The sequence below is a fragment of the Lytechinus variegatus genome, chromosome 18 (genome assembly GCF_018143015.1).
Source record: "Lytechinus variegatus isolate NC3 chromosome 18, Lvar_3.0, whole genome shotgun sequence".
Lineage (NCBI taxonomy): Eukaryota > Metazoa > Echinodermata > Echinoidea > Temnopleuroida > Toxopneustidae > Lytechinus > Lytechinus variegatus.
This window is the reverse complement of record NC_054757.1, coordinates 6,261,710-6,274,546: the sequence shown is the minus strand read 5'-3', so window position 1 is coordinate 6,274,546 and position 12,837 is coordinate 6,261,710.

Here is a 12,837-nt window from a genome sequence, read left to right as displayed (position 1 = left end):
TTACTGAACATCCTATTAGAGTTTCATGTCACATGACCAAGGTCAAAGGTCATTTAGGGTCAATGAACTTTGGCCGAATTGGGGATATCTGTTGAATTCCCATCATAACTTTGAAAGTTTATGGATCTGATTCATGAAACTTGGACATAATAGTAATCAAGCATCACTGAAAATTTTGTGCAAGTTTCAGGTCTCATGATTAAGGTCAAAGGTCATTTAGGGTCAATGAACTTTGGCCGAATCAGGGGTATCTGTTGAATTACCATCATAACTTTGATAGTTTATTGGTCTAGTTCATTAAACTTGGACATTAGAGTAATCAAGTATCACTGAACATCCTGTGCACGTTTCAGGTCACATGACCAAGGTCAAAGGTCAATGAACTTTGGCCGAATTGGGTGTATCTGTTGAATTACCATCATAACTTTGAAAGTTTATGGATCTGATTCATGAAACTTGTACATAAGAGTAATCAAGTATCACTGAATATCCTGTTTGAGTTTCAGGTCACATGATCAAGGTCAAAGGTCATGTAAGGTCATTGAACTTTGGCCATGTTGGGGTTTTTTGGTGAATCTCTGTAAGTTTATTGGTCTAGTTCATAAAAAGTGGACATAAGAGTAACCATGTATCACTGAACATCTTGTGCGAGTTAGAGTAGTATTCAAAGTCAGCACTGCTGCTATATTGAACCGCGTGATGCAGGTGAGACGGCCAGAGGCATTCCACTTGTTGATACACCTTTTGGGTTAGGGACGAGATTTCAAGGTATTTATACAGATGTACAATAATTAAGTTTTTATTTGACAGTTTGTTAATGTCCCGAGAAATGAGTTTTGTAGAATTTAAGCCATTGATATCTTATCATTATTCTATGGCACTGTGTCCTTTATTGTGTTGCTAAATTAAAAAACCATACCAACAGACAGAGAGAAAAAAAAGAGATACAAGCATTTAAAGTTTGGCTTTTGCTTTGTGTCTATTTTTGAGGGCTAAATGTTGCCGTTTGATTTAATGTTTGATTCCATGATAGTATATTATCTGAGGAATCAAGTTGGACCATTCTAGACTTTAAACATTTGCCAGATTATATTCATTCAAGTATCAAGTTCAATATAATATGTATATTTTATATATGTATATAAAATATATATTTTTGAAATATTTCATCAATAATTCATTTGTTCGGGACTCCTCATGAAAATTGTGATATCCTCTTTGTGCAGTTTCATTGATTTAATTTCTGATTTCTTTGAAAATCAACAAGGGGTTCATTAAACTCAGTGAAGATCTCTGTAATGAAGAAATCACCATTCAAAGTAATGTATGGGTCCTTTAAAATGAAAAGTAGTGACAAGTAATCTTCACATTGCAGTTTTCATTTTAGTGGTTTGAAACGGGGAGAAGTAATAGCTTGAAATTTCTTTTTATACAATCATTTAACTTTTGAAAGTATGCTCACAGTATGTCAAGCAGATCAAGTTTAAGATCCCTTATTTCAACCTTTAATTCCGTGCTTGGAATTATGTTGCTGTAAATAAATTGTAAATAATTTCTCTCAACTCTGCTTGAACATGACTAGTTATTTGTTTCTGTCATGTATGAAATCTCATTATGTAAGAGAGAAGGAGTTGGGAATCTACAAGTGGATACTTGAAAGAGAGAAAATATTATTTATAGAAGGGGTAAAATGATGAGTGTTAAAATGGTTATGGATGATAATAGCCGTAAGAAGATGAAAGAATGGGACAAATTTGAGGAGGAGGCAGATGAAATATATCGAAATCAATAGAGAGAGAGTTCACTACAACAAAATGTTTGGGTTAAAGGTCAGAGACAGAATTTGCAGTAAACAACTATTTCATGAGAAATGGTCTTCAACCCTAAAAAGACTGGGCTATTTTGGAGGCTAGAAAAACTGGGGGGGGGCCTTTTGGGCCCCCCCTAAGATCTCGGCCGTTGGTCGTCCGATCGCAACCAAATTTGGCACACACATCCTTTGTCATGTCCTCTAAAAGAAAACATAGTCAAAATACTGATATTCATTGTATTTTTTAATATATGCATAATTAATTATGCAAATATGCAAATTTTTATCAAAAAATTGAATTTTTCATACTTTGGTACCTATTGCGGTCCATAAATTCCTGTTTCAAGGTTTTCAGCTGTAAGAAGAGGTTGTTTATCATGGAATTGTGTTATTTCGTGCTTGAATTATTAGATATGCTTATGCAAATTAGTACTCTGCACGCGTTATGTAGAGAAATACAACATTTGGCATGTTTTATTGCATTACACTCTCTTGCAATGAGCCAAAGCAATCTTGGAAGATAAACAAGTGATGTGTTACATGTACACTAGCTGGTGAAAACAAAGCATAAGAGATATCACATAATTTATGCAAATTATATTCATAATTATGTGAATATGCAAATTTTTATCAAAAAAACTTTAGGACATTAGATATTGCATATTGCAAATTCTTGAGTATTCTAGATATATTTTGGGTTTGTGTAATATATAACTTATTCAATATCAATTATAGCATAATCAACTAAAGTGTGACATTACTTGTCTATTCAGTGTTTCCTGCACCCAAGAATATAGTTGTGCAAGCGATTCTGGTATTTTGCACTACTTTTCTTATGTTTTTCTTTGATTTTAATTTCTTATGTATTTCTTTATTTTGCATTTCTTATGTATTTCTTTATTTTTTTATGCAATGTTTTTCATTATTTTCATATCCTAGAACTGCTACTTGAATTCACAAGTGACATAATATAGAAAGAAACAAATAAAAATGTAGTTAGAAAACAATGTGTATAACATTCATTCAAATACCATACACTTTACACACAAACGAATACAAATTTCAATTTCTTACGTGACATGTGATACGAAAATGTTACGTAACTCCGCAACCGCGGCATGGGGGTATACAAATTTGGTATCAAAAGTTGCGCAAAACTCAAGAGAAAAAAGTCATGAAATGGCGGCGCGAACGCTTCATGCGCAAAAAAGTTATCGCGATTTATGTACAGGGGGGGGGCCTAAAAGGCCCCCCAGTCTTTTTAGGGTTAAAATCAAGGTTAATTGTCACAATATCATACATCAAGATTTGTTACATTAATATTAACCTATCTTTGTAAAATCATGAAATCTTAGCTCAAAATTGATATTTCTGATGATCACTAACACAGAAAAGCATATGTGGGACAGTGTATTAATATTGCTCGAAAAATATCTGACATTTGATGATTTCCGTGCTTATTTTGCTCATTTCTCAGCAATACAAATTTTCTTCTAGAGCTATTTGACACTTTTTTCATGTATACATACAAACACTTTGGTGGTAACTCATTGGATTCTGTTCGAACTCATTTTGATATCATTACCGCAACTGGTATATATCTTTAAAAATGTGGAAAAGAGATTGATATAGAGAGTAAAGACAGTGAAATATATAAAAGGAGAAAACTTAGAATAAATATGGGTTAGTGAGATGTATATGAAAATAGGGAAGAGAAGTGTGAGTAGATATGGGATTGATAGAAGAGAACTAGAGATGAGAAATGTATAGCAATGTGCAGGGATATATATGTAAGAAAGAAGGAAAGAGGAATATATTGGAAAGGTAAAGAAAATTATATAAAATGATGAAAGAGAGAAATATATAGGAAGGGAAAAGAGATAAATGTATGTAGGTACGGAAAAGGGGAATATATGGGAAAGGTTAAGCGAAATTTATAAAAAGGTAAAAGAGAAATATGTAGGAAGGGAAAATGAGAAGTACGTAGGAAGGAAAAAAGAAATATTAAGTAGGTACGAAAAAGAGGAATATATGGAAAAGGTAAAGAGAAATGTATAAAAAGATAAAAAGAGAAATAAGAGGGAAGGTAGAAATATGTAGCTACCTAAAAGAGGAATAAATGGAAAAGGTAAAGAAAATTATATAAAAAAGTAACAAGAGAAATATATAGGAAGTAGGGAGAAAGAGAGAAATACATAGTAAGGGAAAAGAGAAGATTGGGAAGGGGAAAGGATAGATGTAAGAAGAGTGATAAGGGAAAAGTGAATTAGATATCAAGGGAAAGAAATATATAGGTAGGGAAATAGAAAGGAAGAGAAAAGAGATAAATATGTAGGAAGGGAAACGAGAAATGTGTAGGAAGGGAAAAGAGAGAAATATGCAGGAAGGGAAAGAAAAATATATACAGGAAGGGAAAAGAAACAAGTATGTAGGAAGGGGGGAAAGATTCATATATAGGTTAAGGGAAAAGAGAAATATATAGGAAGCAAAATGGTATGTAGGTTATAGTAGACCGGCCAAACCTCAAAAAGTGCTCTAGATAAGGATTCGACGGCAAAATTTGTTAATGCTTGGCATCCCAGCTAATAGTCTTGCAAAAATACCCAGGAATAGCGTACGGGCGGATGCCAAGCGCAATTTTGCGTGAAAGTGTCATTTTTAGCGTAAAATCCGAAAGACTGTCGAAAATCACGCATTTTGATATTTTGACGGATTATCATCATATTTTTGATTATCTTTGATATGAAATTATTTTTATTCAGAATTTCAAATTATAAGTCTACTAAATATGCATTTCAAATTTGAATATTACACACACACATATGGCACAGGGAAACATAAAACCGCGATTTCCTCGAAATAAAAGTTTGTGAAAACTATCAATAGTTTGAAGTTTTTTTTACGCAACATAAATTCTTCGATTTGAATGCGTTTATCCATCGAATGTATCGCAAATGTCCTAGTGCCACAAATATTAAAAGAATTTTCAAGTAAGATGGTAGATATCTCATTTTATGTTATCCGAAAGGAGACAATGTGCATTTTACCAGGTGCGCATTTTGAAAGAAAAATTGAAAATACCGTACATTATGTACATAATTACATGTATAAGTACATACTAAAGCGAGTTTTTATTTACATGTATAAGTCCATAATAAAGCGAGTTTTTAATTGCATAGCACAATTTGTCAATTCCTTGCATCCCAGCTAAAAGTCTTGCGGAAATACTGAGGAATAGCGTACGGGCGGATGCCAAGTGCACTTTTGCGTGAAAGTATCATTTTTAGCGTAAAATCTGAAAGACTGTCGAAAATCACGCATTTCGATATTTTGACGGATTATCATCATATTTTTGATTATCTTTGATATGGAATTGTTTTTATTCAGAGTTTCAAATTATAAGTCTACTAAATATGCATTTCAAATTTGAATATTACACACACATATATGGCAATATGAAATATAAAATCGTGATTTACTCAAAATAAAGGTTTGTAAAAATTATTAAAGGTATAATGTTTGTGTTCCGCATCTCAATTTCGTCAAGATTTAGTGCTAACCGAATAAATACTTAATAATTGTTGTCATGACACATATAGTGAAAACAAATATTGAAATAAGATGCAAGATATATATCATTTTATGTTATATATGCGAAATATAACAATGCACATTATTTTATCAGATGCGCATTTCTGATAAAAAAATAAACAGCGCACAATATTACATCGATATTGCACATAATTATCTTATATCAGTGCGATACTCGGCATGATATTATATAGGATTATGTTTGCTTTTGTAGAAATCGATCTCCTTGCTATTTCCACGAATGAATTGGTGCTGAACTTTATACCTATGTGGCGATATTCAGAAATAGGTCTGATATTTAATTTGCCGTTACCATGGTAGCATTAATTTTACAGGAATATCTATCTATCTAACAGAAAACAGAAACAGAAACAGGAATATCTATATCCAAAATCATACATACATGTATGAATAATGTATGTATGTATGTATGAATGTACGGCAAATTAAATATCAGACCTATTTCTGGATATCGCCACAGGTAGATTTAAGTTCAGCACCAATTCATTCGTGGAAATAGCAAGAAGATCGAACTCTACAAAAGCAAACATAATCCTATATAATATCATGCCGAGTATCGCACTGATATAAGATAATATGTGCAATATCGATGTAATATTGTGCGCTGTTTATTTTTTTATCAGAAATGCGCATCTGATAAAATAATGTGCATTGTTATATTTCGCATATATAACATAAAATGATATATATCTTGCATCTTATTTCAATATTTGTTTTCACTATATGTGTCATGACAACAATTATTAAGTATTTATTCGGTTAGCACTAAATCTTGACGAAACTGAGATGCGGAACACAAACATTATACCATTAATAATTTTTACAAACCTTTATTTTGAGTAAATCACGATTTTATATTTCATATTGCCATATATGTGTGTGTAATATTCAAATTTGAAATGCATATTTAGTAGACTTATAATTTGAAACTCTGAATAAAAACAATTCCATATCAAAGATAATCAAAAATATGATGATAATCCGTCAAAATATCGAAATGCGTGATTTTCGACAGTCTTTCAGATTTTACGCTAAAAATGATACTTTCACGCAAAAGTGCACTTGGCATCCGCCCGTACGCTATTCCTCAGTATTTCCGCAAGACTTTTAGCTGGGATGCAAGGAATTGACAAATTGTGCTATCTGCAATTAAAAACTCGCTTTAGTATGTACTTATACATGTAATTATGTACATAATGTACGGTATTTTCAATTTTTCTTTCAAAATGCGCACCTGGTAAAATGCACATTGTCTCCTTTCGGATAACATAAAATGAGATATCTACCATCTTATTTGAAAATTCTTTTAATATTTGTGGCACTAGGACATTTACTATACATTCGATGGATAAACGCATTTAAATCGAAGAATTTATGTTGCGTAAAAAAACTTCAAACTATTGATAGTTTTCACAAACTTTTATTTCGAGGAAATCGCGGTTTTATGTTTCCCTGTGCCATATGTGTGTGTGTGTAATATTCAAATTTGAAATGCATATTTAGTAGACTTATAATTTGAAATTCTGAATAAAAATAATTTCATATCAAAGATAATCAAAAATATGATGATAATCCGTCAAAATATCAAAATGCGTGATTTTCGACAGTCTTTCGGATTTTACGCTAAAAATGACACTTTCACGCAAAATTGCGCTTGGCATCCGCCCGTACGCTATTCCTGGGTATTTTTGCGAAACTTTTAGCTGGGATGCCAAGCATTAGCAAGCATTAACAAATTTTGCCATCCAAAGTATAAAAAATCGTTTTGGCCGGTCTACTATTAAGGGAAAATAGAGAAATACATAGGAAGAAAAAGAGAGAATATATAGGAAGTGGAAAAGAAACATATAAAGGAAGCAAAAAGAGAAACATATACTAGGAAGCAAGAAGGAAAACATGTAGGAAGGCAATATAGAGAAATAGGATTAGAAAAGAGACATAATATATATGAATTAAGGAAGATGATGATGACGACGATGATCATCATCATCAAGAATCGCTCTTAAGAGGTAATGCATTGTAGTTCCAACAAAGTTTATTTCCAAGTATTCTCCACATTTATATATGTATGAAGGGAAATTATAGAAATATAAAGGAAAGGGAAATCAGCATAAATGATTAAGGGAACAGATAAATATTAAGTAGGAGGGGAGAGAAAGTTTATGCAAGAACAGAAAGGAGTGTGAAATGTATAGTCGAGTACAGAGTATAGTCACCAAGAATATGATGCCCAAGTCAAGAATATAATCCCAGGCCTGTATAAGCCGAATGGATAAATCTTTAACTCCAAAAGTATATAAGAATTCCTTCATTCCTAATCCTAACCCACCCTTGCAACTTATTGGAATGGATGTGGGTCGGGTGTGTTTTATTTGCATCATAAACGAAAACAAATGGGAAATATTTCACATGACTTCACTTATTGCACTTGGTACTAGTTTCAGGTCAGGCGCATTCCTTTTCGCCGACCAATCAATACTCTTGTAATAGCAGTGAATGAAAGGTAATAAGCCAATCAGATTCTGTGTACAAAGTGAATCACATTCAGGCGCCCCGTCTCTGAATCCTCGTCATGTGACTTTTATAAACAACAACAGCATCATCATGCATGCATCGCAAACGAATTTTACTATTATAGCTGTACGTACCGGTATTGCGTGGAACTCTATATCAACTTGTACATGTAATCGTTAAACCATACGGGAAATTTTCATTTTATTATACCTTCATGCTTCGATCATGTGAAAATGGCTTTAATTCATCGACTTTTCCAACATTCCCGTGAAAAGAGGCGCTCCACTTGGGGATGCGGAGCTTCAAGGAAGGAGAATTTAGAGTAAGTAGACGGAGATCTACCGTATCTCGAAATATCAGCGTGCATGCTCAGCATAAACTCGTCTCAAGTCAAGCCTAGAGCTCTGCCGCCGGAGCCGCGGCGGCCGGCGGCGGAGCTGAGCTCGAGATGCATCTCACTTTCTCATTGGGGCCGGGGAATTAGATGAGTGAAAACATATCACTGATCATCAGTTAGAAATTAAGCATAAAACACAAGCCTACCTTGCTGGTTTACTCCATTATCATGACAATCTTTATTCTAGTTGAATAATTGATGACGGTAGAACGTAGACTTCCAAATTCAAAATCCAAATCAATTTAATTATCCCAATTTCCTTTTCCAGACTGTCACCATGTCCATGGCGCATGGCATGAATAAAAAAATTGCTTCCATTTCCAGAAAGACCCCAGAAATCTTGTAATTGTTAATTGTTAGACATTTAGTGCTGCAGAAATTCTAGCCTAGCAACAATGGGCGGCAGTGTTCTAAAAAAAAGGCAGAGAGAGAGATTAAGGGGAAAGAGCCAAAAAGGATGATTCATTGCTCGATCTTAAGCTTAAATTAAAGCTTTTTGTCTTGTCCTTCCGCTGATGCCCACAATGCCCAATTGTTTTGGCAAAGGATGAAGGTTCAGGTTTAAAGTCTATTCCACTATTTCTAATTTGTACTGGACAACAGAAATGGTCTTGATTTTATGAAAACAAATTATCATTCTGTTTTGGTCAGACTCACAGCACAGATTATTTGGATTTCTTGAAATTTTTTATTTTACTTGTTTTTATTGCAGATCACCAGAAGTGCTGGTTTCTCATAAATGGTAAGTTAAATATGTGATTTCACACCAATGCATTAATTATTTTTTATTTCCATCCAGTAATTCATGGCTCATTCTCCAGGATATTCTTTGATTAAGTTACAGTATTGCTCGGAATAAAGTTGACACATTACCGCGCTGTACCGCGTAAGTCGACGGGAGATCGGGTACCGCGCGATTACCACCAGCAAATTCCCATCGGCGGGAGTCTCCTGCCAAGAGAAATTACGGCGGTAATTACCACGAGATTTTTTTAATAAAAATCTCGTGTATTACCGCGGTAATACCGCAGAAGGAGGGACGATCTTATGTTGATAATAAAATGTCACAATTTAGACAACTCACATGGTTCAAATTAGCCCTCCTGACTTGCCGCGATGTCTCTCTCGAAATTACAATACAGCAACTTATTGCCGTAAGATGCCGTCTCGATCTCCTCGAAACCCAAACAAAAATGTCATGGCTTGATGTTTAGCTTTGCGCCAGTGCACAATTTTAATGCACGCTCGTGTCATCGCCCTCAAATTGTCATCTTTCTGAACTTCTTTGAACGAAAGTCGGGTCGAGATGAGATCATGTACTTTCTGGGATAAGTTGTAAATAGTTACAAGAAAAAGGGAGCACCCAATAACGGAGGGACAGAGTCGAGCAAGAGGAGAGAGCGACAGATACGAGAGACGGGGAATGATCAAGAGAGAGGGAGAGAGAGCATTAGATAATGGATAGAGAGGGCGTGGGGGCGGGGTGGTTAGATTGAGCAAGAGACACCGAGGCTGGAAAAAACAGACCTATCGTCTATTTCCTTTAATTTCTTACATTCCTTTATCGTCATTCTCTCACTTGTTCGCAACTATAATTATTTAATTTTAATATTTTCAGTGCATTATTGCCCAACAATCCTCCTGCCGTTATTATGATATAAGGAATGATAAACTACTTTGTTTCTCCCACCACTCGATCAAGTCACAAAAACACAGCACGTACAAGGCATATTAAATGATTGCACCACGAATTGATTACTCATGCTTAATTATAATCAGTGTTGTTTTTCCCTTGTTTCCTCATATTCTATTTTTATCGTTTTTTATGTTGATATATTTCCATTTGACCCATGTCTCACTCATTAAATTTTTACTGAATCAATATCTCAGGTCACTTCTCCCTCGATCCCTATCTTTTTTTCCTCCATTCTTTAATCCTTTTGACTTTTTTGGTGTAATATTGCAAAGCTCTATATTCAATATTATCCGACGTTCAAGCTGGTGTTAATGGATGAACAAAGATAAAATATTTTTAAGTGTCAATTTATTGTCACCGGATCGTCATAATATGCATATATCTTCTTAAAGTTTAATTAATCTTTCATTGTTTGAATGATAGTTTTCAGAATTGTTTTTATATTCTCTCCTCTCACTGATTCACGTCACCTCTGTCATTGTCTGCTGTCATCTCTCTTGCTCGCAGTGGCGTACCTCAGATTTTCCAGCAAGGGGGAGGGCAAATTCGTCCGCCCAAAAAAATTGACAAGCAACCAAAAAAAAAGTCTACAAGAACAAATGAAGGATTTCGTATCAGGAAAAATTTTGGCCAGCCAAAAAGTCTTCAACCACAAATAAAGGATTTCGTATCAGAAAAAAAATTTACAAGCAAAAAAAAGTAAAATTCAAGACCAAAGTAGCAGGCCATCTGTGTGTCGCTCGTCAGGGGGGGGGGGCACTCTCTCCCATCTGACCCCCCCCCCCGCCGTAGGTACGCCAATGCTTGCTTATACCATGGTCACATTTGTTCCACGGCGGCCGTACGGCGAGTCGAAAACAGCCGTTTTATCCATTTTGATTCAAACCACCAATATGTAGTTGGACAAAAAAATGTTAAAACGGCTGTTTTCGACTTGCCGTACGGCCGCCGTGGAACAAATGTTACCATGGCATAATGGCTCGTGAGGTGCTAACCAGCCTGAAAGGTCGAGCGAAGCTTCTGCAGCCTCCGTAGACATAGTCTGCTATGCAGACTCGTTGAATCAGCTGAGGTACACACACTGCTGATGTGGGTCTACATTTTTAGACTAATGTTTGCTCGACTCACTTTTCCCTTGCCTTATCGTTCCTTAGATACATGTATTTAATTTGATATATAGATATTAGTTTGATTCGTATAATCACAATATTTATCTACCGTCTGTTACCAAGTATTGTTAATGTTATCTTTGTCTTTTTTTGACTTAGATTTTGACTATATTTTCATGTATTATATGATGATTTATAGTTTTTATGTTTTCCTTTGGTCATTGATGAAAAACAATTTTATGCTGATCTTTTGTACCTGAATGTTCTAATAAACAAATAAAGGTGTATATTTGTCAATAAGTAAATATTTGGTCTTAACTAAGACCCAACGGTGGATCATATTATCCTGAAGGCACAAAGATGAACCACTGAAGTCAGACAATGAATTAAATTGTCCTGATTAACATCATGACAATTAACTGTAAGTATGAATGTCTTCAGTTAAGTTTTAGTGCCGGAATAAACATTTGCTTGTGCTTTGTGAAGGCTTGTTTGTGCTTATCCCTCACTCGGCGATATCTGCATTGCGACAACGACAGAGTAAGCCCGAGAGTAAGCACATATGGGTATACGATCAACGTTAGGCCTAATTTGGTAAAGTCTTTTGAAGAAGTGTACAAGGCTAGTACTAAGTAACTACATGTAGCTAGCTACAATCACTGTCAGTGTCACTACGTCAAACCACTAGTACGAGTTTAGCTAGCTACTGTACTACTAGTATACGGTACCGGTTACCGTACATTGTGAGCAGAGGCCGAGAAGACAGTGACAGTGCATAATATTCCGATTTTGTCTATAAAATGGACGTCCATCATTAAAAAATACAATACCTGTATCATTTAACTGAAGAAAATGAGTTTAGGTTCAGTAACAATCACTGGAATAGCACAAAAGCACGAAATACTTTCTATTTGGTGATTTTGTTGTAACTTAGTTCGAGCAATTTTCTTTCGAGCTCGCTGGTATGGTACGGTATCTGCAAAAGCGCTAACGAGTACTCGCACGAGATGGGTTTTTCTCTTAATTATGGTATGATTTAGGAGTAGACTGAATAGATTATGCCTAATATCACTGAGAAATACGACAAAAAAAGTTCTAAGAGGCATAGCGAGAGCTTTTAATATAAAGGATGGGAACAATTACTAAGGAAAATGTTTCTGAAATTGAAAATCCCATTTGAAATCGAAACAAACTTCGAGATAAAAAAAAGTGAATTTGAGCTGTAGGGGAAGGGGGGGGGGGGGGGGGGGGGGGGGTAGCACCCTCCCCCTCTCCATCGAGAACCATTAAAACATTTATTGTGGTAAAATAACGGACATACGTAAGTGACCTGACCCTTGGTTATATGCAGAATTTTTTTTCGGGGGGGGGGGGGGGGGGGAGATGCATAAAATAAAAAAAAATTGAAGTGAGAAAAGCGACCGAGCTTGTCATTGCGTGTTTCCGTTCTGTTAAGAATGTTCAGACTTTTCGTGGCATATATTACCTTCATTTGGGAGTGAAACACATTTTTTTTTCAACTTGTAAGATTTTACTGAATAAGCATACCCCCCCCCCCCCCCCGTTGAAAAAGTTGGATCCACCCCTAAACTTCAATAGTGATGCTGTGATTAAAATGATTGACGGAGCGAATGAGGGAAACCAAGCAATAAAACAATGGAAACGAGTCAGGAAGTGGCAGTATACATAAATTAAATAA